At 45.8% G+C, this 26,924-nt stretch overlaps 1 protein-coding gene across 3 annotated transcripts in view; it reads right to left on the reverse strand.

Moving 5' to 3' along the window:
- The window catches only part of IL6ST (interleukin 6 cytokine family signal transducer), a 127,990-nt gene extending 112,352 nt beyond the window's left edge, over positions 1-15,638 (reverse strand). Inside the window, exon 1 of one of the 3 annotated variants that reach the window (XM_063962519.1) lies at positions 15,425-15,638. The gene's annotated coding sequence lies outside the window, so the exon portion shown is untranslated. The remainder of the gene's footprint in view (positions 1-15,424) is intronic. The other 2 variants (XM_063962511.1, XM_063962528.1) reach the window with 2 other exon arrangements.
- Positions 15,639-26,924: the final 11,286 nt, after the last annotated feature.

The following is a 26,924-nucleotide window of genomic DNA, read 5'->3' on the forward strand; positions in this document are numbered from 1 at the left end:
ATTAAGTCATCTGTGGCCAAGCATGGACAAACGTACATCTGGACCATTGGGGTGCCTTGAGGACCGCGTTTGAGAACCTCTGGGCTAGGGATTTGATCAACTACATCTACTCATCCTCATGTCAAGTGGATTGTAGGACCCAGTCCTGCTAATGGGATGTGCAAAGTTAGTTCGCTATAATGCAGATATGGGTGCAGCACAACTTTACCGAAGTCCGCATCACTCTAACCAGACTGATGCAGGGAACATTGAAGACCATTTCTTACAGTAAAATATAGCGCATCATGTGTCAGAACATGGTTCCACATTTTGGGGTGCTAGTTATTGAGGTCAGCTAGTGATGAGGTTCCCAAACCATTATGGTCCAGGTTTTAAAGGATCTCTTTGCTTGACCTCAGAGGGTTAAATAAAATTGATGGAGGATTTGCTCAAGCACAGATATCTTTAAAACCCAGACTGTAATGGTGGAGTTTGGGAACCTCTAAGCTAGTGAATCAAAATGTATGTGGCTATAAAGTGGACTTCAGGCCAGGTTGTGGAACAGGTCCCGGGTTGGGTAGTTATTGGTTTACAAATGAGAAACATTGCCAACTTAAATGGTGTAAAGATCGCTATTATGGGAGTAGCACATCGACTTCCTGTTTCATTACCACCATATCTGGTGGCAGCATAAGGGCATTAGGGTAAAATGTAAGGAATTGACCAAAACAGGCTCCAATACCACTGTAATTGGCGAAGTTGATGAAACGCCAAAACACTAAGTTAATAGGCTGTCCCGAACCCTTCCCTGAATTAGAGAAATGTAATTCTACTCCATGGACGTGATGTGCCGTTCCAGAAGATCATTTATGTTTTCCCTTGTGGTGATTGTGGCAGTAACGTAAATGGCCGGTGTGCAGCCGGCAAAACACTGATGCCCAGTGGAAACTTCTACCCTGCCCCTTCCCCTGGTAAACCATCTCATTTGAAACCCTTCCCTCTTCCAACATATTATAAACAATTATATGGAGGTTCAGGTTGTTTGAATTCCACCAAGAAGTATATGCTGAAAACCAAAAACCTACTTATAAAAGGACATTATGATCACCAGCGAATGATACTAATTTTGCAAAACTATAACCCTATAGAATGTTCAGTCACTTTGTTTTCTTGACAATGTAAAAGCAGAACTACTAAAACAGAGAAGAACCATTACAAAACAACATAAAGAGCCACAGAATTGCACGCTTTATTTCCTTGGCCAAAAACAGCACGCAGGAGCAGAGCACAACCAGCTGTAGCCTATTAGAGAACACACCACACCCAAATCTAACTCTCTCTGCACATGTTATATCTGCCCCCCCCCCTCTTCAGTGCACATGGTTTTGCCCAACTGCTAACAAAATTTGCTGCTGCGATCAACTCTGAATTACACCCCCCCTCCCCTATTCAATACATTACATGTGACTAATACTCTGTAAATGTAGGGGACTGCTTGAAAGGGATATTAGTTACACTGTACAATCCATCCCCCACCTTGCTTTTCTCTGGGTTAATTTTAGACCGATTAGTAACCATGTTTACATAACTCCGCAGTCACGACGGTCAGATGTAGCAAGTCTTCAGTCCAATAACTTTGCAAGAAGAACCTGGTACATGTTCAAGAAACTCTAGTGTATTGATAAAACATACAATGCCAATTCGTGCTCTACTTGCTCACCCACTTCAGTCTTTGGGAATAGCCCCATAAACCAATTTGCAGCAATCTGTTTGGCAACTGCCCCAGAAGGTACTAAAGTATCAAGTAAAACAAAACATAAAACTTTGCCAGACATTCCTAAAAGTGAATTTAAGAGACCCCAAGAAATCTACCACTCATTCTTTCCTACTTTTGGGACCTTCCCATCAAGTGTCAGTTGTGTCATAAATACTCCGCCCATGCTGTGCAATGCTGCTATCAGAGAGGAGGGCCAACCCTCTGGAGAGATCCACCAAAATACGTGAGTCTCCTGGACATTCTATAAATGAAGTCCTATCCAGTGCTAGATCATCTGTGGGATAAACCCATTACTATACCATACTTGGCAGTGAGAGAACCATGCTGGTGGAAACTAGATACACTGACCAGATGTTATAGAGGGGATATTTGTTGAAAGCATTAAGTACCTAGCGCCCCATATATGTAGTCTGCACTTTTGTGTGCGAGTTTGTTAAAATGGGTATACACTATACAATTATCGGGCAGATAATCTGTGGTTGGAATGAAAACCTGGTAATAGATGAAAGCAACTGACAATCTCACGGACAGGTTTTGTCCATTTTCCAGTGTTTGGTAGCAAATAGTCGATTGTCAGTTGCTCTTATCCATTACCAGGTTTTTATTCAAACCGGAGATTATCTGCCAAACAATTGTATAGTGTATGCCGAGTTTTAGTTTCTTTTTGCTTATTCCCAGGTGCAGCAATATGTTATATGCTAGCCTCTGGCATTCTTGAATTTATTCACTTTATACAATCAACCTAGCCTCCCCAAACCTTATTGATTTACTTTGTATCTACAGTATTTTAGAACAGAATATACATATTCACAATATAGATCAACATCATTTCATTCTGTTTTAAAAATGATCTATAGTTCATAGAATACAAATGAAAACAATTATATATTTAATAAAAAAAAACAAAAAAAAAAAAAAAAAAACAGGAAAACTAGCAATGTATTTAGGAGTCTTCCAATCCTAGATAGCACAATTAATAAGGAATACCACACCATTAAGTATTCACACTCCAACGGTAAGGAATGCAATATGGAAGTCACGTCTCTATCAGATCTCTTTCCCAGAACATTAAGTTACCACTTAATAAGGTCCAGGTGCTGCACTACACTCTCCGTGAGTGTTCTACCTCTCAAGGTATGGCCCTACTGTAGCTGCGTTTGGCATCTCCTTTCATTAGTGACAACCGCTGACGAGTTTCATCTAACACATGACTTTTTGTAATATTCAGCAGGGATTAATTAAATTCAGTAAACAGTGCTGCAAACACTGGTACTCATGAGTTTAATCTTGGATGACACTCATTGATCAATTTTAGGAGTAAAAATTGTTCTGTAGCTATGTAATGGCAATCTGCAAATGGTCTTCAAGATATCCGCTACCTTCAGTTCTCAGTCTTCCTCTCATAAGAAATGTTAGTCAAAGGAAAAAATCTTAAGAACATCTTGTCACTACTGACTATACAATATTATTCCCAGTTTGTGCTTTACACGTTATGCGTTTTTAGTCTCCTGTGCTAGCCTATGATTTTATCTACTCCCTTCTGTTTTGTTCTGTCCACATTGGATCTTTCCACTCTTGATTTTATGGACATATCGGACACAAAAGGGTTGCTGTATCAAGTAAGCTATGAAGAAGACTATGGGGGTAATTCAGAGATGGACGCAGCGGCCGCATCCATCTTGTCTGCACACACACACTGGCAATAAGGGGGTGGCGAAACAGTGTGGCGGGCCAAACGGGCATGTCGGGAGCATTTTCGGGGCGGCTGCCCGACATCACACAGTCAGTCCGAAAAATAAATGGTGCGGACGCATCGTGGGGCAGCGCCATCCACATGCTGGTTGGCAGCCAGCATGTGAGGAGATGGACGCAGATCTTGCTGTGGATGCAACGATCTGCGCCCATCTCTAAATGAGGTCCAATGTAGACAAAAGTGATTGGACACTGACAGCAAATAAGATCAAGATTTTATTGACATTAGTACTTTGAAGGTCCATCACAAGCAGTGATTACTGCAGACACTCTTCTCGGCAAACTGTCCACAAGTTCCTGGACAACAGCAGGCGGTATGTTTTGCCATTCCACCTTAAGTACAGTGACCAACTGCGACACTGAAGAAGGTCAAGTCAGTCTAGAATGCACCATTCATCCCAGAGCTTCTCATTGGGGTTAAGGATCTGGACTCTGAGCTGGTCAGTCCATCTGGGTTACCGCATTTTATGTATACAAGTCCAGTGTCGCCCTGGAAACATGACATTGTGCAGCCTACGATGATCCCTTTTCTTAAACTCACTTAGCTCCTTCCAGCAAGCAATCTCGTTAGCAAAAGATCTAATTAGTGCCCCTCTTTTACACCCTCATGAACATGTGTCTGCTGCAGGAGCACACCATTTCACTTGTGTGCGCGGGGGGGTCCAATCACTTGCCTACATAGCGTATATTCTACTGCACAAAAATGATAGGCACACGCTGATTGGGTGCTATGGGCAATTTTGCCACGGTTTTCACTGCTTGATACATCAACCCCAAAGTTTTGTAGCATTAACTAATGGGTTGTTGTTTTTTTTGTTAGTTTATTTCACTGTTCCAGCATACGCTAAAGGATTGCAACCCTGTTACACATTCATATACGAGAATGGCTGTCCACTGGACTTGGGGCAGTTTAAAAAAAGTAAAAGTGGAGGTATTACAAAAGCAACAATTGCGTTCTAGCTATCATTCCCTACATACATAAATGGTTGCTATGGGCAACACTTCCACTTTTCCTTTTTAGAAGTTTAAGCATATGTGAGAGCGAGATCTGGCATTGCTTCCTTAATTAATTCTGTGAGGGATTCAGCAATCCACAATTTCATTACTTATAGTGATGCCCCTGAATTATGGCTTCAACCCACATCATGTATACTGAAATCTGTAATACTAATCACTCCTTTAAATAATAATATATCCAATTTCTATCATTGTATCCAATATTTCCTTTTCAAAATCTCTCTCGCTCTCACCATTGCCTACAGTTACCCAAATACAAGGGAAGGACTATGTGGCAGCATTTGCATAAAGTGGCAGACAGGTGACCCCCCAATAGATGCTGCTGTGTGCATTTCTCAGAATCAGGGCCAGGAAGAGTACAGGAGTTTATCCAGCAATAGAAAAGACATTAAAATAAGTGCAAACTGTAGAATACACATATTTCTTTCCCAGTCTAGCATACTCGCAACAGCCTCGTCCATAAAACGGCAAAAAATAAAAAAGTGGTGGGTATGAAAAGAAGAGTAGTAATAGATCCCCGTCCTAAAATGTCCACAGGAAAACTCAATAGTGGAAGACAAAAGCATAGTTGTTACCAGTCCATAATTCCCAAGGAGTTTCAGAGATGTATCTGCGCTATTTTTCATTACGTGGCTACATGTACAATAAACTTCCAATACGTTTTGTGTATTTTTCAGTTCATTTTCACTGGCTTTTCTTCTCCACGTGCTTGCAAATTAATAGTATTTAAAACCACAGAAAGTAAACTGAACCAAGTTCACGAACCATATCGCAAAGAAGACAGCACACCAATGTGCACTGAGACACCGTCACACAATGAGTTTTTGTTTCCTGTCTCAGCCGCAAAGTGTCTTGGGAATTGTTTTTTTTTTAGAATGCTGGAAACTATTCACGAGTTTAGGAAAACTCTGAAATAGATTAACATTAAAGTCATGAATGACTCAGTCACTGCTTATGGTTACAGTCAACGTAAAAGGAGTAGATTTATCAAAGCTTGGAGAGAGAGATTATGGGGTCTATTTACTAAGCCTTGGAGTGAGACAAAGTGGATAGAGAGCCAGCCAATCAGAGATCTAGTACCAGCTAATCAGCTCCTAACTGCCGTGTCACATGTGTTTGAAAAATGACCACTAGGACTGGTTGGCTGGTACTTTATCTCTCTCCAAGGCTTAGTAAATAGACTCCAAAGTATTAATCAATAAGCTTTTGTCATTTTATAAGCCAATTTGAAAAATGACAGAAGCTGATTGGTGAGTAGTTTCTCTCTCCTCCTTTCATATATCTCCCCAAAAGTCTTGAATCCTAGGGGGAAGGGGGAAGGGGGGAGAGAGAGAGAGAGAGAGAGAGAGAGAGAGAGAGAGAGAGAGAGAGAGAGAGAGAGAGAGAGAGAGAGAGAGAGAGAGAGAGAGAGAGAGATCAGCTACGAGCTAATTGGGTGGTACTTTCTCTCTCTCCAAGCTCTGCTAAATCTCCCTCTTTATCCTGCAGCAAATGTGAGATTTCATGTGCACCAGAATCGTACATGACTATGGAGCTCGTCAGAAGTAAACTGCTCCAGTCACACTTGATTGACACTGGCAGCACTTTACACCCACACTGAGCAGTTACAAGAATCCTACAGTATGCACAGGATGTTGTAAACGCTACTCTGACAGACACCACGCTGTTAAAGCAATAGCACAAACACACACTATAGAGACGTGAGTCAACTTCAAGGTACTGGAACTATTACTGAGCTGTAATAAACTATCGGGAAAAAGGAAATATTGATTTGTAACTGCAAAAGCAGGAGGCACCCATGTAAGCTCCCAGTGTGTTGGGGCATAGCGGAGAACACTGTGGTTCATGGTCACCCACAGACATATTTATATAGTAAGTAGTTTTTTTTTTCATTTTACACATTTTCTGTTGTGTCCTTTCATCTTTAAATTTAAAATGTCCCAATTTACAGAAGTTTACTGACCCAGCTGCTTGCATTACTGGCCAGAGACGGATCCACAGCAGTCGCCCAGGGGCCCCACACATAGCTAGAACACCCGTGTGGAGTTACAGTGGCATATGTGAACTGAGAACACTACAGTGCGTGTTAAACATTGGTGGCGCTGCTGGGGTTAGTTACACAATACACTTTTTAAGAACATTGTGAGCATATCTTATTAGATGGATAGTCGCCCTGGGGCCAGCTCCATAACAGGGTGGCACTGCACCAGCCACACCCCCTAAGCACATGACATCACACCAAGGAGGCGGGGCCACAAGCACCATGCAGTACGGCACTACCTGGAGCGTCATCAGTACACCACAGGGTTATATTACCCATCGGGTGGTGGTGTGGACCACCACACGACTGGGGATTCCGACCGGCGGTAATTCACCAGGTGTCGGGATTCCAGCGTCTGTATCCTGACCGCCGGGATCTTGGCAGCCGGCAACTTGATTGCCTCCCGTTTTGAAGAGTGCAAGTTTACTGTACTTCCATGGTGAACATGGCTGCTAGATCTCTGGTGTTGATACTTTACACTGTAAATGTATCCTCAAAATCCATATTATTTTAAGGGGGATTCAATTGCAGGCAAAGGGTAACAACTGCTAGAGCTGCAGCATTTAAACGTCAGCCCATCCTGCACCCTTTGCTTAGTTTGCACAAAAGTTCTCGCTACCCTTTGGTAGCTGATTTGGCAGGGCGAGTACATTCGCCCACAATTGAATCCCCTCCCCCCGAATGTAAATACTCTTCTACATTAGATGCAAATATATAATTAACAAATGCAAAAATGGTTAAGAAAAAAAAAAAAGGAGCTTACCACCCTAACATAAGCAAACAGACTGGAGCATGTAGATGTGCCAGTCAAACGGCAAAATGAGTTTGGAGCAACGGTTCGGGCATCGCAGAGCGGCAAAGTTCCTATGTAAAGTCTATGAGAGAAGCGTGCTGGACCAATGTAAACATTTGCTCTACCGCTAGATCCAAAATATTCAGTTTACCTTGCAAAGGGGCTCATTGCCCTCACCTATATAAGGCGCTCAGTTCAGTGTCAGACTCGGTGTGTGCATGTTCTATTATCAGTCCTAAAAAGTAAGTAAATACTTTATTGCATACTTACACTTAACAGAATGTCTCCCCTGCAGGGGAGAAAACATACGAGACTCACTGGAAGGCATGAGCAATCAATGGGTTGCAACTGCCTTTAAGGACCCCATAAACTTATACGACATGACGGTCCGTCATGTCGTATGAGATTTCGTCCAACCTCCCGGCAGCCTCCCCGCTGGTAAGATAGTATTAGATATATCGTATGCAGGTTTTTTTGCATATGATGTATCTTTTACTATCCTATCTATTTACTGCAGGATCCGATCCGATGCCCACGGGAACGCGCATTGGATCGGGGGAAAAGCACCCCAAAAATGCCCGATTTCACCCTATAGATCGGGCCGAATGCCTGAATTGGGCTGAAATCGGGCATAATCGGCCTAGTGTATGGGGCCCTTATGTCTCAGACACAACAGAATGAAGAGTATTAAGTCGATTCCTTTAGTATAAGTAGTAAATACATTTATTTTACCAGTAAATATGGAGGATCATTGATTTTCTTTGCATTCTGGTAGACTTGGGATATAACCTGTTGCCCTTGCAATTCTGCTGTCTCAGGCCACTGCCTACGTGGAATGAATACTTGATCTAGACAATGGACAGCTTTTCTGGCAACTTAAAGATAGAAGCATTCAATCAAACAAGTGGAATATTGCAACAGCGGCAGAATATAATTCAAAACAATATCGCCTTTAAAAGGAAACAAGAACTTTACGACTTGCCCCTCTTCCCCCATAGCAACTACTGGAATTTAAAATGTATTCATTCCCCAAAGTGATGGTGACATCAGTAAAATAATCGAATCTTTATTTATTAAGTTATTTATATAGTGCGCTTTACAGAGAACATTTGGCCAGTCACATCAGTCCCTGCCCCAGTAGAGCTCACAATCTAGTCTCTACCACATGAATGCACACAAACACAATAGGGTTAGTTTTTGTCTAAAGCAAATTATCCTGCCAGTATAGTTTTGAAATAATTGTGAGAGGATACCAGAGTACGCGGAGGAAACCCACGCAGCATGAGGAGAATATACAAACTCCACACAGTTAGGGCTCTGGTGGGAATCGAAGATAAGACCTCAGGGCTGTGAGGCGGTAATGCTAACCATTACACCATCCTTCTACTTCTTACAATCAATTTTATGAGGACAATACAGGGGGTATTTAATTAGCAGCGAAGCTCCAGCATTCGGAACGTTTCTCCGGCACCTTGTGACCACCCATCACAGATTTATCCTCGCACCCTATAGAGGTACTCAGGAAAATCTACAATATAGGGTTACCATGAACAGCGGTGACATGAGCGGTCACACATTGCGACCACACATCACTGCTAAGTGAATACCCTTCACTAAAATATAGGTCTTACATCAGTATAAACCCATCTGTTCCCTCTTGTCTTTAGGGGTGATTCAATTAGCTGCAATGTAGGGGTGATGCAAGCGCTGTACAGCTGGGAAAGTCTGAACACTGGCAGCGTCACCCTATGCATTTTATCTGGCACCTCCATAGGAACGCGCAATGAATGGAAATGAATGGTGATTGGCTGCCATACACACAGGTTAGGTGCCCACTGCATCTCGCCTTACTTCACAATGGCTCATGCGACCTTACATCCCATTTAGCTGAACTGCCCACTCAATCTCTTAATACATAGCATTAGAATGTTTAGTAAACTTTCACAGTCTAAATCCACCATACCAATTACATTATGCTAATAGCAATCAATTGTAAAGGAAATACAAGCATCAGATATGCTACAACAATCACAGCTAATCAAGGAGAATGACTAACCAATGGTGCATGCATAATAACCTATCGCTGCAGGGTTCAAGAACAAGCTAGAAGTGTTTTATGTATAATAAATGCAGAATCCTGCAGAAGATCAGCCTTTGGGTGCTAAGTCTCAGTACACACTGACAGACGCTTCTCCAACTTGTGTCACATGCATGTTCAACTAATGTAAACATAAAGGAATCATTACACCAAATCAGACAGGACGTATTTGCAACTTACATGTGTTCGTCTTGCGCTGCAGTGCGTTTGGGTGAATGCTGCTTGCGTCTTAATAAAGTTTTTAAAAAAAAATAAAAAAATACATTTTCCTTTGTGGGAACCCATTGTAATCGCAATTTAGCTTCAAAAAGTTCCCCTTTTGTCACAGGTGTATGTTTAAATCAAAAGGATACAGATCTGCAATGCACTTTACAGAGGTTTTCACCCACTTTTTACTTTTACCCCATTTAGGTTGGTTAGACAATAATTTGTTGTTACAAGTATATATACTATATACATTTTTCTAGGCCTAATCGAATGGGATCAGTATGAGATCCCTTTGGGCCCGGTGGCGTTCTATTCCCGCTCGGGTGGTGGCGTGCACCACCACCCAAGTGGGGGAGCCAGCCAGCGGTCGGGACTCTGACCGCCGGTATTTCAGCTGGTGTTGGGATCCCGTCCGGCGGTCAATTGACTGCCTTCCAATCGAACACGTGGGGCCTGATTTAAATGAGGTTGGAGTTGCCATTACTGCTGCAGAAGCATCACTGATCTGAACTGATGCAGTATCGGATCTTCCCTGGCTTGCGGCAAACATGGAGATGTGAAAGCCGCCTTTTGCAGAGGCCAGGAAATCTGTGCAATAACGGAGCCCTAGCTTCCCCCCTAAATGGCAGCGACATGCCTCCGTTTTCACACAGGGAGGCCTTCACCGCCCCTCCCCCAAATGGCATCAAACTGTCAATCACTAACAGTCTGATGCTGTCCCTACATTGGTACTTTGTGCATGGGGTCACGCCTCCAACCACATCTGAATCACGCCCATTATTTTATATAGTTCTACTAAAACCTACAGGCCTCCAGCTGCTGTGGCACTACACATTCCAGCATGCCCTGCCTCAGTTTTTGCATGCTTTAATAGCAAATCTGGCACAGGGCATGCTGTGATGTGTAGTTCCACAGCAGCTGGAGAGCCGCAGGTTGAAGACCCACGTACTAAAACATCTATATTCCGGATGTCCTGCAAAGCCTGAATTACACATCATAACGCATAATGGGGGTAATTCCAAGTTGATCGCAGCAGGATTTTTGTTAGCAATTGGGCAAAACCATGTGCACTGCAGGGTGGGCAGATATAACGTGCAGAGAGAGTTATAGGCCCTACACACTGGCCGATTTTTTGAAAGATATGAACGATCTCGTTCATAAATGAACGAGAACTCGTTCATATCTTTCAGTGTGGAGACTCCAGCGATGAACGATGCGCGGCCCCGCGCTCGTTCATCGCTGGTCTCCCGTCGGCTGTGCATGCAGGCCAATATGGACGATTTCGTCCATATTTGCCTGCACTTCAATGCAGCCGCGTGACGGGGGGGAGTGAAGAAACTTCACTCCCCCCGTCACTGCCCCCCCGCCGCCGGGTCGCTCGCCGGCCGTATCCGCCGTCGGGCAGCTCGGCGGCGGGTCGGCCAGTGAGTAGGGCCCCTTAGATTTGGGTGTGGTGTGTTCAATCTGCAATCTAATTTGCAGTGTAAAAATAAAGCAGCCAGTATTTACCCTGCACAGAAACAAAATAACCCACCCAAATCTAACTCTCTCTGCACATGTTATATCTGCCCCCCCTGCAGTGCACATGGTTTTGCCCAATTGCTATCAAAAATCCTGCTGTGATCAACTTGGAATTACCCCCAATATACTGGTTTTAATTATTCCACACACCCTCAATGCAAAGACTCAGTTTATAATATAGGGCGAAATTCAAATATCCACCCGCCGGCAGTATTCTAATGTTACTGCAGACAGGCGCAAGAAGTTCATTTCAGCTCAGTATCCCCAGGATAGAGAGCTGAAATGCGTGTTAAGTGACCCATTTGGGCGTCCAATCAGGTCTTTTCACGATCGCGCCTATTACTTTAGTTGGGTTTAGGTGCTTTGCCCGCCTAAACCTGACTCATGGGTGTGATAATGGGGGGCATTTGAATATTCCCCCTCTATCTCCCGTCACTTTAGATGGGAGATCGGGGAGAGGGTAGGAGGGGGGGCGATAAGATTTGAATTGCCACAAAGGAATTCACCTCAGAAAGGTCCAGATTTATCAAGTCTTGGAGAGAGATAAATTGCACGGTGTTAAAGTACCAACCATTCAGCTCCTGTGTGGTACTTCATCAACATGAAATTTATCACTCGTCAAGGTTTGATAAATCTGGGCCTCAATTCTTTACACAAACAGCCCTAACACTTCTACGCCTACACACAGCGCATAGGCCAATGCAGAAAGGAAATGGTAAGCAGTCATACAAATATTCCAGATAGAGATAAGGCTTTTATATTACGGAGCTTTTGTGGGAAAACGCATTGTGTGTATGCGAGTCACAGACCGTCCGCACTATTTACTGTATCGCTCAGCTAGTAACATTGCAGATGATCAACAACCCCCAGAGACCTAACTATGGAAAAATTACACTCCTGCTTCAAATACCCGGCCCTGATTTACACTGATGTATACACAATATCCAAGGAATGGAAGAGGTATTTTACCCCGCTAACATGATCACCAGGGGCTACTCTATGAGCCCCAATGCCAGAATTTATCAGGCGTCCCGAAGCATAATCCGCGACCAGGGGCCGCGATACCACATGGGATCGGGGGACCTATCCCCGAACCCATGTGTTTTCAAACGATCTTGGGTCCAATTTCAGATCATCAAAATGACCTCTAATCGGATGCCGCCATAATGACCATCGGTCATTAATTGCGACATCTGCCCATTTTGATAGTCCAAATAGCATCGGGGCTAATAGGAAATCTAGTCCACCATATAAGGATCCAAAAAAAGTAAGACAATTTTTTTTTTATGTCTCACAATCAATTCCCATCTTTCAATTAGTATGATATCACATCTGAGATTATTTGAACTTGTTCTCGTTTCCAATGTTTACACTGATTTTTTTCTTTCTTGTTTACACAAAAAATAATTATTTGCTCATAGTTATTGAATAATTTTACCATAAACAAATAGTGGTTTATCATAGTTTTTCTTAAACAAGGGGAGTCTGTAAAGCGCTGCGGAATATGTTTGCGCTGTATAAATAACTGGCAATAAATATTGTATTCCTTTAAAATATAATGTGTCCCTTTTCCACTCTAATGGAAACCCCCCTTTCCACTGTGCCCACTGCACACCCAACCACTACACTTATGAGTCTGAACCCCAGCCAGTACAGCACTCACGCACAATGCGAAAATATCACGATAAAGATAGCAAATAGCTGCAGCAAGATCCCACCACGAGCAGGGTCAGCACAATGCCGTTAAGGGGCTAATGTTAGCCAACGCTTACAAGAGGCGGAAAGCTAAGCTTTGCGGATCTAGGGGTCTATTTACTAAGCCTTAGATGGAGATAAAGTACCAGCCAACCAGCTCCTAACTGATATTTTTCAAACCCAGCCTGTGGCATGGTAGTCAGATGCTGATTGGCTGGTACTTTATCTCCAGCTAAGGCTTAGTAAATAGACCTCTTAGTTTTCCATGAGGATGGCATGTAACTATGAGGGCGACTCATGCGAGGGGTAACAAACGTAAAGCTGGTGATATCGGCGGTATAGCATGATTTCTATCTTGGTACATATAAGGCATACTTTAATCCCGCCCTTAAGCATCCAAAAAGAGCAGAATTGCTTTAAACCCCCTTACTGTGGTATCAGGGCGGAATGAAGAACCCACCCTGTGTCCCCTAGTCTTTAGTAGAGTTTTGCTATGTACAGTACACACTGGCATATACAAGGAAATTATTTTTGTTTTTACTGAAATCAATGTAAGTTCTCAACTGCATAAAAACAAAACAAAAAAAAAATGCACTGCATTGCAACGCAAATTTAAAGGCACAATTATTTACATGAGCACCGGAAATGCATCTTAAATACAGAATTTTAACAGCAAGGGGTATACATTTAATTTGCTGGCAGTCGGGATCCCGGCGGTCAGGAATCCGACAGCAGGCAATGCCGGCAGCCGGAATACCAACCAAACAAGACTATTCTCACTCGTGGGAACAGAACCTGTGGCGAGCGCAGTGAGCCCGCATTGTGACAAGCCCGTAAGAAGACTCCTTGCGCTCACCCCATTGCCTGCATACTGGCGGCCGGGATGCCGCTATTAGTATATTGACGGACGCCATCCTCGCCACCGATAAGTCATACGGAACCCGCCCAAGGTATGCTGTACATGGGTGGTATCTGACAGTTAAGTGCAGATATTACTCATATAGCCAGTACAGCTGGGCAATCATTGATGCATATGGAGAAATAGCATACACAAGTAAATAATGCTGCAACCAAGACTTTCTGCCATTATTGCTCTATTATGAGATATCTAACAGGCATCATTGCTGTACTAATCGCAGTGCTCACATGTGGTTGTACATAGTAAATAATATTATTCATATTGCATCAGTCGTATTCAGGAGACTGTATACAGAACATCTAATCAGTCACGTCACTCCCTGCCCCATCGGAGCTTACAGTCTGAACGGTATCCGTTCACATGGTCGACCATGTTATGGTCGACAGTCATTATGTCGACCACTATTAGTCGACATTGACGTGGTCGACATGGACACATGGTCGACACGTGAAATGGTCGACACATGAAAGGGTCGACATGAGTTTTTTTAACTTTTTTTTCTTTTGGGGAACTTTTCCATACTTTACGATCCACATGGACTACGATTGGAACGGTAAAGTGTGCCGAGCGAAGCGGTAGCGGAGCGAAGGCACCATGCCCGAAGCATGGCGAGCGAAGCGAGCCATGCGAGGGGACGCGGTGCACTAATTAGGGTTCCCAGTCACTTTACGCAAAAAACGACACCAAAAAAAGTTAAAAAACGCATGTCGACCTTTTCATATGTCGACCTTTCACGTGTCGACCATTTTCATGTGTCGACCATGTGTCCATGTCAATGTCGACCAATAGTGGTCGACCTAATGACTGTCGACCATAACATGGTCGACCATTCATACCGGAACCAGTCTGAACAGCCCCAGAACACGCACATTGTAGGGAAAGTTACCACACATTGCAGGGCCTTGTGTTTGTGATCAGGAGAACAAACTGAGAAGCACTGACAGGGCAGGGGGACTGACCTGCTGGACTACAGCCTGAAGCCTGAGTGTGTGGTGGTGACCCACTGCCTGCCAGGGACACCCACCACCAAACAGGGCTGGATGAAGGTTTGTGTGGACCCCAAGCAACAAACCTGTAGCGGCCCCTACTAATAAAATAGTTTGTAAGAAATGCTGGCGATGTTATTACATTACTCCCTGCACGGCTGCACCACAAATGTGTTATACACCCTGAAGTGGCCCCAGATCCCATTATTCCACATAGACACCCAAGTTCTGCCACAATGCCCCCCATATCGGAGATGTAGCTGTGTGTGGGGGTCCCGGGACTTCCAAAACTAATCCAGTAGTTGCTGCCTCTCTACAGCAGAGATACTGCATGCACGCAGAGGGAGTCCAAGCCATGCTAGGACTTGTAGTTCCCTAGCAGCTAGGGATACATTACAATAGCCTCAGCAATCCTTATTAATGGCATCTACACTATCCAACATTCCAGGGAAGCAGCAGGGTGTGATCACCAGTCTGGCATCCGGATCCTGGCTGCAGCGCCAACTGACCAGCGACACAAAGTAACAGTGACCCCCCCTTCCCCCGTGCTACAATGTAACAGCCATAGAACTCCGTGCTACAATGTAACAGCCATAGAACTCCGTGCTACAATGTAACAGCCATAGAACGCTCACGTACCTGACTTATATCCCAGACACTCGGCGCTGTATCCTCCCGGCAGAGTCCAGTGACATGATCCCGAGGCCTTTCCCCCCGCTGCCCAGCATCACAACCACACAGCTCAGCAGTGACAGTGGAGCTGACCCTGGTCTGAGAAATGAGGCTGATTCCCAACTCCCAGTCCCTCCTGAGCCCGCTGCCTGAGCGCACATTGGAGGACACAGGCACGTGACTTCCAAAACCTAAAAGCAAAAAAAAAAACCCTCTCCTCCCCACTCTTCCATCCTGCTGCCCGTCACTACGTCGTGCAGCACTGTGCAGCATGCATGGGAGACCCGCCCCCGGGCTGCCTCGTCACACTCACTTCCAGTAACACTGCCTCATCATTACTGCAAAGGGAGCGAATCCAGGCAGCACCAGCACTATGTCAGCCCTGTGAGCTTTGCCACAGACAGGAGTTCAGCTGCTATTACAGGATGAAGTGGGTTATTAATTAGAGATGAGCGCCGGAAATTTTTCGGGTTTTGTGTTTTGGTTTTGTGTTCGGTTCCGCGGCCGTGTTTTGGGTTCGACCGCGTTTTGGCAAAACCTCACCGAATTTTTTTTGTCGGATTCGGGTGTGTTTTGGATTCGGGTGTTTTTTTCCAAAAAACCTAAAAAACAGCTTAAATCATAGAATTTGGCGGTCATTTTGATCCCAAAGTATTATTAACCTCAAAAACCATAATTTCCACTCATTTTCAGTCTATTCTGAATACCTCACACCTCACAATATTATTTTTAGTCCTAAAATTTGCACCGAGGTCGCTGTGTGAGTAAGATAAGCGACCCTAGTGGCCGACACAAACACCGGGCCCATCTAGGAGTGGCACTGCAGTGTCACGCAGGATGGCCCTTCCAAAAAACCCTCCCCAAACAGCACATGATGCAAAGAAAAAAAGAGGCGCAATGAGGTAGCTGTGTGAGTAAGATTAGCGACCCTAGTGACCGACACAAACACCGGGCCCATCTAGGAGTGGCACTGCAGTGTCACGCAGGATGTCCCTTCCAAAAAACCCTCCCCAAACAGCACATGACGCAAAGAAAAAAAGAGGCGCAATGAGGTAGCTGTGTGAGTAAGATAAGCGACCCTAGTGGCCGACACAAACACCGGGCCCATCTAGGAGTGTCACTGCAGTGTCACGCAGGATGTCCCTTCCAAAAAACCCTCCCCAAACAGCACATGACGCAAAGAAAAAAAGAGGCGCAATGAGGTAGCTGTGTGAGTAAGATAAGCGACCCTAGTGGCCGACACAAACACCGGGCCCATCTAGGAGTGGCACTGCAGTGTCACGCAGGATGTCCCTTCCAAAAAACCCTCCCCAAACAGCACATGACGCAAAGAAAAAGAAAAGAAAAAAGAGGTGCAAGATGGAATTGTCCTTGGGCCCTCCCACCCACCCTTATGTTGTATAAACAAAACAGGACATGCACACTTTAACCAACCCATCATTTCAGTGACAGGGTCTGCCACACGACTGTGACTGATATGACGGGTTGGTTTGGACCCCCCCCAAAAAAGAAGCAATTAATCTCTCCTTGCACAAACTGGCTCTACAGAGGCAAGATGTCCACCTCATCATCACCCTCCGATATATCACCGTGTACATCCCCCTCCTCACAGATTATCAATTCGTCCCCACTGGAATCCACCATCTCAGCTCCCTGTGTACTTTGTGGAGGCAATTGCTGCTGGTCAATGTCTCCGCGGAGGAATTGATTATAATTCATTTTAATGAACATCATCTTCTCCACATTTTCTGGATGTAACCTCGTACGCCGATTGCTGACAAGGTGAGCGGCGGCACTAAACACTCTTTCGGAGTACACACTTGTGGGAGGGCAACTTAGGTAGAATAAAGCCAGTTTGTGCAAGGGCCTCCAAATTGCCTCTTTTTCCTGCCAGTATAAGTACGGACTGTGTGACGTGCCTACTTGGATGCGGTCACTCATATAATCCTCCACCATTCTATCAATGTTGAGAGAATCATATGCAGTGACAGTAGACGACATGTCCGTAATCGTTGTCAGGTCCTTCAGTCCGGACCAGATGTCAGCATCAGCAGTCAGCATCAGATGTCAGCGCCAGCGGGTGGGCTCGGAATTCTGAGCCTTTTCCTCGCACCCCCAGTTGCGGGAGAATGTGAAGGAGGAGATGTTGACAGGTCGCGTTCCGCTTGACTTGACAATTTTGTCACCAGCAGGTCTTTCAACCCCAGCAGACTTGTGTCTGCCGGAAAGAGAGATCCAAGGTAGGCTTTAAATCTAGGATCGAGCACGGTGGCCAAAATGTAGTGCTCTGATTTCAACAGATTGACCACCCGTGAATCCTTGTTAAGCGAATTAAGGGCTCCATCCACAAGTCCCACATGCCTAGCGGAATCGCTCCGTGTTAGCTCCTCCTTCAATGTCTCCAGCTTCTTCTGCAAAAGCCTGATGAGGGGAATGACCTGACTCAGGCTGGCAGTGTCTGAACTGACTTCACGTGTGGCAAGTTCAAAGGGCATCAGAACCTTGCACAACGTTGAAATCATTCTCCACTGCGCTTGAGACAGGTGCATTCCACCTATTATATCGTGCTCAATTGTATAGGCTTGAATGGCCTTTTGCTGCTCCTCCAACCTCTGAAGCATATAGAGGGTTGAATTCCACCTCGTTACCACTTCTTGCTTCAGATGATGGCAGGGCAGGTTCAGTAGTTTTTGGTGGTGCTCCAGTCTTCTGTACGTGGTGCCTGTACGCCGAAAGTGTCCCGCAATTCTTCTGGCCACCGACAGCATCTCTTGCACGCCCCTGTCGTTTTTTAAAAAATTCTGCACCACCAAATTCAAGGTATGTGCAAAACATGGGACGTGCTGGAATTTGCCCATATTTAATGCACACACAATATTGCTGGCGTTGTCCGATGCCACAAATCTACAGGAGAGTCCAATTGGGGTAAGCCATTCCGCGATGATCTTCCTCAGTTGCCGTAAGAGGTTTTCAGCTGTGTGCGTATTCTGGAAAGCGGTGATACAAAGCGTAGCCTGCCTAGGAAAGAGTTGGCGTTTGCGAGATGCTGCTACTGGTGCCGCCGCTGCTGTTCTTGCGGCGGGAGTCCATACATCTACCCAGTGGGCTGTCACAGTCATATAGTCCTTAGTCTGCCCTGCTCCACTTGTCCACATGTCCGTGGTTAAGTGGACATTGGGTACAACTGCATTTTTTAGGACACTGGTGAGTCTTTTTCTGACGTCCGTGTACATTCTCGGTATCGCCTGCCTAGAGAAGTGGAACCTAGATGGTATTTGGTAACGGGGGCACACTGCCTCAATAAATTGTCTAGTTCCCTGTGAACTAACGGCGGATACCGGACGCACGTCTAACACCAACATAGTTGTCAAGGCCTCAGTTATCCGCTTTGCAGCAGGATGACTGCTGTGATATTTCATCTTCCTCGCAAAGGACTGTTGAACAGTCAATTGCTTACTGGAAGTAGTACAAGTGGGCTTACGACTTCCCCTCTGGGATGACCATCGACTCCCAGCAGCAACAACAGCAGCGCCAGCAGCAGTAGGCGTTACACGCAAGGATGCATCGGAGGAATCCCAGGCAGGAGAGGACTCGTCAGAATTGCCAGTGACATTGCCTGCAGGACTATTGGCATTCCTGGGGAAGGAGGAAATTGACACTGAGGGAGTTGGTGGGGTGGTTTGCGTGAGCTTGGTTACAAGAGGAAGGGATTTACTGGTCAGTGGACTGCTTCCGCTGTCACCCAAAGTTTTTGAACTTGTCACTGACTTATTATGAATGCGCTGCAGGTGACGTATAAGGGAGGATGTTCCGAGGTGGTTAACGTCCTTACCCCTACTTATTACAGCTTGACAAAGGGAACACACGGCTTGACACCTGTTGTCCGCATTTCTGGTGAAATGCTTCCACACCGAAGAGCTGATTTTTTTGGTATTTTCACCAGGCATGTCAACGGCCATATTCCTACCACGGACAACAGGTGTCTCCCCGGGTGCCTGACTTAAACAAACCACCTCACCATCAGAATCCTCCTGGTCAATTTCCTCCCCAGCGCCAGCAACACCCATATCCTCCTCATCCTGGTGTACTTCAACACTGACATCTTCAATCTGACTATCAGGAACTGGACTGCGGGTGCTCCTTCCATCACTTGCAGGGGGCGTGCAAATGGTGGAAGGCGCATGCTCTTCACGTCCAGTGTTGGGAAGGTCAGGCATCGCAACCGACACAATTGGAGTCGGACTCTCCTTGTGGATTTGGGATTTCGAAGAACGCACAGTTCTTTGCGGTGCTACTGCTTTTGCCAGCTTTAGTCTTTTCATTTTTCTAGCGAGAGGCTGAGTGCTTCCATCCTCATGTGAAGCTGAACCACTAGCCATGAACATAGGCCAGGGCCTCAGCCGTTCCTTGCCACTCCGTGTGGTAAATGGCATATTGGCAAGTTTACGCTTCTCCTCCGACAATTTTATTTTAGGTTTTGGAGTCCTTTTTTTACTGATATTTGGTGTTTTGGATTTGACATGCTCTGTACTATGACATTGGGCATCGGCCTTGGCAGATGACGTTGCTGGCATTTCATCGTCTCGGCCATGACTAGTGGCAGCAGCTTCAGCACGAGGTGGAAGTGGATCTTGATCTTTCCCTAATTTTGGAACCTCAACATTTTTGTTCTCCATATTTTAATAGGCACAACTAAAAGGCACCTCAGGTAAACAATGGAGATGGATGGATTGGATACTAGTATACAATTATGGACGGGCTGCCGAGTGCCGACACAGAGGTAGCCACAGCCGTGAACTACCGCACTGTACTGTGTCTGCTGCTAATATATAGACTGGTTGATAAAGAGATAGTATACTCGTAACTAGTATGTATGTATAAAGAAAGAAAAAAAAACCACGGTTAGGTGGTATATACAATTATGGACGGGCTGCCGAGTGCCGACACAGAGGTAGCCACAGCCGTGAACTACCGCACTGTACTGTGTCTGCTGCTAATATATAGACTGGTTGATAAAGAGATAGTATACTCGTAACTAGTATGACTATAAAGAAAGAAAAAAAAACCACGGTTAGGTGGTATATACAATTATGGACCGGCTGCCGAGTGCCGACACAGAGGTAGCCACAGCCGTGAACTACCGCACTGTACTGTGTCTGCTGCTAATATATAGACTGGTTGATAAAGAGATAGTATACTCGTAACTAGTATGTATGTATAAAGAAAGAAAAAAAACCACGGTTAGGTGGTATATACAATTATGGACGGGCTGCCGAGTGCCGACACAGAGGTAGCCACAGCCGTGAACTACCGCACTGTACTGTGTCTGCTGCTAATATATAGACTGGTTGATAAAGAGATAGTATACTCGTAACTAGTATGTATGTATAAAGAAAGAAAAAAAACCCACGGTTAGGTGGTATATACAATTATGGACGGGCTGCCGAGTGCCGACACAGAGGTAGCCACAGCCGTGAACTACCGCACTGTACTGTGTCTGCTGCTAATATATAGACTGGTTGATAAAGAGATAGTATACTCGTAACTAGTATGTATGTATAAAGAAAGAAAAAAAAACCACGGTTAGGTGGTATATACAATTATGGACGGGCTGCCGAGTGCCGACACAGAGGTAGCCACAGCCGTGAACTACCGCACTGTACTGTGTATGCTGCTAATATAGACTGGTTGATAAAGAGATAGTATACTCGTAACTAGTATGTATGTATAAAGAAAGAAAAAAAAACCACGGTTAGGTGGTATATACAATTATGGACGGGCTGCCGAGTGCCGACACAGAGGTAGCCACAGCCGTGAACTACCGCACTGTACTGTGTCTGCTGCTAATATATAGACTGGTTGATAAAGAGATAGTATACTCGTAACTAGTATGCATGTATAAAGAAAGAAAAAAAAACCAAGGTTAGGTGGTATATACAATTATGGACGGGCTGCCGAGTGCCGACACAGAGGTAGCCACAGCCGTGAACTACCGCACTGTACTGTGTCTGCTGCTAATATAGACTGGTTGATAAAGAGATAGTATACTCGTAACTAGTATGTATGTATAAAGAAAGAAAAAAAAACCACGGTTAGGTGGTATATACAATTATGGACGGGCTGCCGAGTGCCGACACAGAGGTAGCCACAGCCGTGAACTACCGCACTGTACTGTGTCTGCTGCTAATATAGACTGGTTGATAAAGAGATAGTATACTCGTAACTAGTATGTATGTATAAAGAAAGAAAAAAAAACCACGGTTAGGTGGTATATACAATTATGGACGGGCTGCCGAGTGCCGACACAGAGGTAGCCACAGCCGTGAACTACCGCACTGTACTGTGTCTGCTGCTAATATATAGACTGGTTGATAAAGAGATAGTATACTCGTAACTAGTATGTATGTATAAAGAAAGAAAAAAAAACCACGGTTAGGTGGTATATACAATTATGGACGGGCTGCCGAGTGCCGACACAGAGGTAGCCACAGCCGTGAACTACCGCACTGTACTGTGTCTGCTGCTAATATATAGACTGGTTGATAAAGAGATAGTATACTCGTAACTAGTATGTATGTATAAAGAAAGAAAAAAAAACCACGGTTAGGTGGTATATACAATTATGGACGGGCTGCCGAGTGCCGACACAGAGGTAGCCACAGCCGTGAACTACCGCACTGTACTGTGTCTGCTGCTAATATAGACTGGTTGATAAAGAGATAGTATACTCGTAACTAGTATGTATGTATAAAGAAAGAAAAAAAAACCACGGTTAGGTGGTATATACAATTATGGACGGGCTGCCGAGTGCCGACACAGAGGTAGCCACAGCCGTGAACTACCGCACTGTACTGTGTCTGCTGCTAATATAGACTGGTTGATAAAGAGATAGTATACTCGTAACTAGTATGACTATAAAGAAAGAAAAAAAAACCACGGTTAGGTGGTATATACAATTATGGACGGGCTGCCGAGTGCCGACACAGAGGTAGCCACAGCCGTGAACTACCGCACTGTACTGTGTCTGCTGCTAATATAGACTGGTTGATAAAGAGATAGTATACTACTAATATTATATATACTGGTGGTCAGGTCACTGGTCACTAGTCACACTGGCAGTGGCACTCCTGCAGCAAAAGTGTGCACTGTTTAATTTTAATATAATATTATGTACTCCTGGCTCCTGCTATAACCTATAACTGGCACTGCAGTGCTCCCCAGTCTCCCCCACAATTATAAGCTGTGTGAGCTGAGCACAGTCAGATATATATATACATTGATGCAGCACACTGGGCTGAGCAGTGCACACAGATATGGTATGTGACTGAGTCACTGTGTGTATCGTTTTTTTCAGGCAGAGAACGGATATATTAAATAAAACAAACAACTGCACTGTCTGGTGGTCACTGTGGTCGTCAGTCACTAAACTCTGCACTCTCTTCTACAGTATCACAGCCTCAGGTCAATCTCTCTCTCTCTCTCTCAACCCTAATCTAAATGGAGAGGACGCCAGCCACGTCCTCTCCCTATCAATCTCAATGCACGTGTGAAAATGGCGGCGACGCGCGGCTCCTTATATAGAATCCGAGTCTCGCGAGAATCCGACAGCGTCATGATGACGTTCGGGCGCGCTCGGGTTAACCGAGCAAGGCGGGAGGATCCGAGTCTGCTCGGACCCGTGAAAAAAACATGAAGTTCGTGCGGGTTCGGATTCAGAGAAACCGAACCCGCTCATCTCTATTATTAATTATATCACTAATAAAAACAGAAACATATATATTATGAGAGAGACTCCTGCATGTAATAGTTTGTTCTCCCTGCTAAGTCTCTAAATAACTATAGTACATAAAGCCAGTAGCGGATCTTGCTTACGTCCTAGAGGATGATGGGGACTCCGTAAGGACTATGGGGTATAGACGGGCTCCGCAGGAGACATGGCCACTTTAAGACTTTAAATGGGCGTGAACTGGCTCCTCCCTCTATGCCCCTCCTCCAGACTCCAGTTCATACTTGCCTACTCTCCCGGAATGGCCGGGAGGCTACCGAAAATCGGGTGACCCTCCCGGCCCCCCGGAAGAGCAGGCAAGTCTCCCGATTTGCGGGGTCCCCCCTGCCCGTCCGCCCACTTAGTGTGTAAAGTGGGCGGTCCGGGCAGTCGATGACGCGATTCTTGCTGAATCGCGTCATCATAGCCACGCCCCCTGCAGTGTAATGCCGGTGACCGCGGCATTACAGAGTGAGGGCGTGGCTTAAAGGAGGTGGCACTGTGACCCTGCCCTTGCTCCGCCCCCGTCCCACCCTTGCTCCGCCCCTGTCCCGCCTCCGGCCACCCCCTTTTTTACAGCACAGCCTCCCCTGCCCGCCCGCTGAGCCGACCTGGCTGCTCTCTCCCGCAGAGAGCAGCCAGAATATCGGTAAGTATGCTCCAGTTAGATCCTGTGCCCAGACGAGACTGGTCACACACTAGGGGAGCTCTACTGAGTTTCTCTAGAAAATAGACTTTGGTGGTCATTCCGAGTTGTTCGCTCGGTAATTTTCTTCGCATCGCATCGATTTTCCGCTAATTGCGCATGCGCAATGTTCGCACTGCGACTGCGCCAAGTAAATTTGCTAAGAAGTTTGGTATTTTACTCACGGCATTACAAGGTTTTTTTCTTCGTTCTGGTGATCGTAATGTGATTGACAGGAAGTGGGTGTTTCTGGGCGGAAACTGGCTGTTTTATGGGAGTGTGTGAAAAAACGCTGCCGTTTCTGGGAAAAACGCGGGAGTGGCTGGAGAAACGGGGGAGTGCCTGGGCGAACGCTGGGTGTGTTTGTGACGTCAAACCAGGAACGAAATTGACTGAACTGATCGCAGTGGCAGAGTAAGTCCCGAGCTACTCAGAAACTGCAAAGAAATTTCTATTCGCAATTTTGAGAATCTTTCGTCCGCAATTTTGCTAAGCTAAGATTCACTCCCAGTAGGCGGCGGCTTAGCGTGTGCAATGCTGCTAAAAGCAGCTTGCGAGCGAACAACTCGGAATGAGGGCCTTTGTTAGGTTTTTTATTTTCAGGGAGCACTGCTGGCAACAGGCTCCCTGCATCGTGGGACTGAGGGGAGAGAAGCAGACCCACTTTCCTAGACTGATGGGCCCTGCTTCTTAGGCTACTGGACACCGTTAGCTCCAGAGGGTCTGAACACTGGTGTCGTCTAGCTGTTCGTTCCCGGAGCCGCGCCGCCGTCTTCCTCACAGAGCCGGAAGATAGAAGCCGAGTGAGTATAGGAAGCAAGAAGACTTCAGAGGCGGCAGAAGACGTCAGATCTTCGTGAGGTACCACGCAGCGGTCGCGCTGCGCGCCATTGCTCCCACACACACAAGGCACTACAAGGGTGCAGGACGCAGGGGGGGCACCCTGGGCAGCAAAATTTACCTCAGATACTAGACTGGCATAGTATATACACTGCATAAGCAGGGTATACAAACAAAGTATAAATAATAGCGGGACCAAAGCCCGCCATCAAGGGGGCGGGGCTTCTTCCCTCAGCTCTAACCAGCGCCATTTTCTCCACAGCTTGCTGCAGAGACGCTGCTCCCGGACCCTGCCCTGCTATACACAAGTAAGAGGGTGCAAAATGAGGGGGGGTACAATAATTTGGTGCTGATTTGATATATATTTATATATAAAAGCGCTTACAGGTCTGAGGTATTGTTAATATTTCGGACTGGGGCGGCGCTGGGTGTGAGCTGGCAAACTCCCTCTTTGTCTCTCCAAAGGACCTCATTGTGGGTCTGTCCCCTATAATTCAGTGTGTTTTGGGGTGTCAGTACGTGTGTGTCGACATGTCTGAGGCGGAAGGCTCTTCGAGGGAGGAAGCGGAGCAGAATGTGGTAATGACTCCGTCGGCACCGCCGCCTACTTATTGGGTAGACATGTGGAATGTTTTGAATACAAGTGTGGCTTTATTACATAAAAGGTTGGACAAATCTGAGTCTCAGAACCAAGCATGGAGACAATCCATGGATATTACTGTGTCACAGAACCCATCAGGGTCCCAGAAACGTCCCTTTACCCAGATAGCAGACACTGATACCGACACGGATTCCGACTCCAGTGTCGACTATGATGATGCGAGGTTACACCCAAGGGTGGCCAATAGTATTCAGTACATGATTATAGCAAGGGTCTGTATGTTTAAGGAGAAGAAACGTGAGGTAACATTTCCCCCATCTCATGAACTGAACGCTCTATTTGAAAAGGCTTGGGAAACTCCAGACAAGAGGCTGCAGATTCCCAAGAGAATTATTATGGCGTATCCTTTCCCCTCACAGGACAGGTTACGGTGGGAATCATCACCCTCGGTGGATAAAGCCTTGACGCGGTTATCCAAAAAAGTGGCCCTTCTGTCCCCGGACACGGCGACTCTAAAGGATCCTGCGGACCGCAAGCAGGAAACCACTTTAAAATCAATTTATGCGACTACGGGAGCCCTCCTCAGACCGGCAGTTGCGTCGGCATGGGTGAGTAGCGCAATTGCAGGTTGGGCAGATAACTTGTCATCTGACATGGACACCCTCGACAGGGATACTGTTCTGTTAACTTTGGGTCACATCAAAGATGCAGCGTTATACCTAAGGGAAGCTGCGAGAGATATTGGCCTCTTGGGATCAAGGGCCAATGCCATGGCAATTTCAGCTAGGAGGTCGCTGTGGACCCGTCAATGGACTGGTGATGCTGACTCCAAGAGACTTATGGAGGCTTTGCCTTACAAAGGTGGAGTTTTGTTTGGGGATGGCCTCGCGGACCTGGTTTCCACAGCTACCGTGGGTAAGTCTTCTTTTTTGCCTCTTGTTCCCCCACAGCAAAAGAAATAGCCTCAATACCAGATGCAGTCCTTTCGGTCTCATAAATTCAGAAAGGGGCGTGGATCATCTTTCCTCGCCAGAGATAGAGGAAGAGGGAAAAGAACACCAGCTACGGCTAGTTCCCAGGAGCAAAAGTCCTCTCAGGCTTCTGCCAAATCCACCGCATGACGCTGGGGCTCCCCTGCGGGAGTCCGCACCGGTAGGGGCACGTCTTCGGCTCTTCAGCCAGGTCTGGGTTCAGTCGGACTTGGATCCTTGGGTGCTAGGAATTATGACCCAAGGGTACAAACTGGAGTTCGAAGACGTGCCTCCACACCGATTTTTCAAATCGGCCTTACCAGCTTCTCTCCCAGAGAGAACAATAGTTTCAGCGGCAATACAAAAGCTGTGTCAACAGCAAGTGATTATCATGGTTCCCCGGTTACAACAGGGAAAGGGGTTTTATTCAACTCTATTCGTGGTCCCGAAGCCAGACGGCTCGGTCAGACCGATTCTGAACCTAAAATCCCTAAACCTGTATTTGAAGCGATTCAAATTCAAGATGGAATCTCTCCGAGCAGTGATCTCCAGTCTGGACGGGGGGGGGGAGATTTTATGGTGTCACTAGACATAAAGGATGCATA

The sequence above is a fragment of the Pseudophryne corroboree genome, chromosome 1 (assembly GCF_028390025.1).
Source record: "Pseudophryne corroboree isolate aPseCor3 chromosome 1, aPseCor3.hap2, whole genome shotgun sequence".
In the NCBI taxonomy this organism is placed as follows: Eukaryota; Metazoa; Chordata; class Amphibia; order Anura; family Myobatrachidae; genus Pseudophryne; species Pseudophryne corroboree.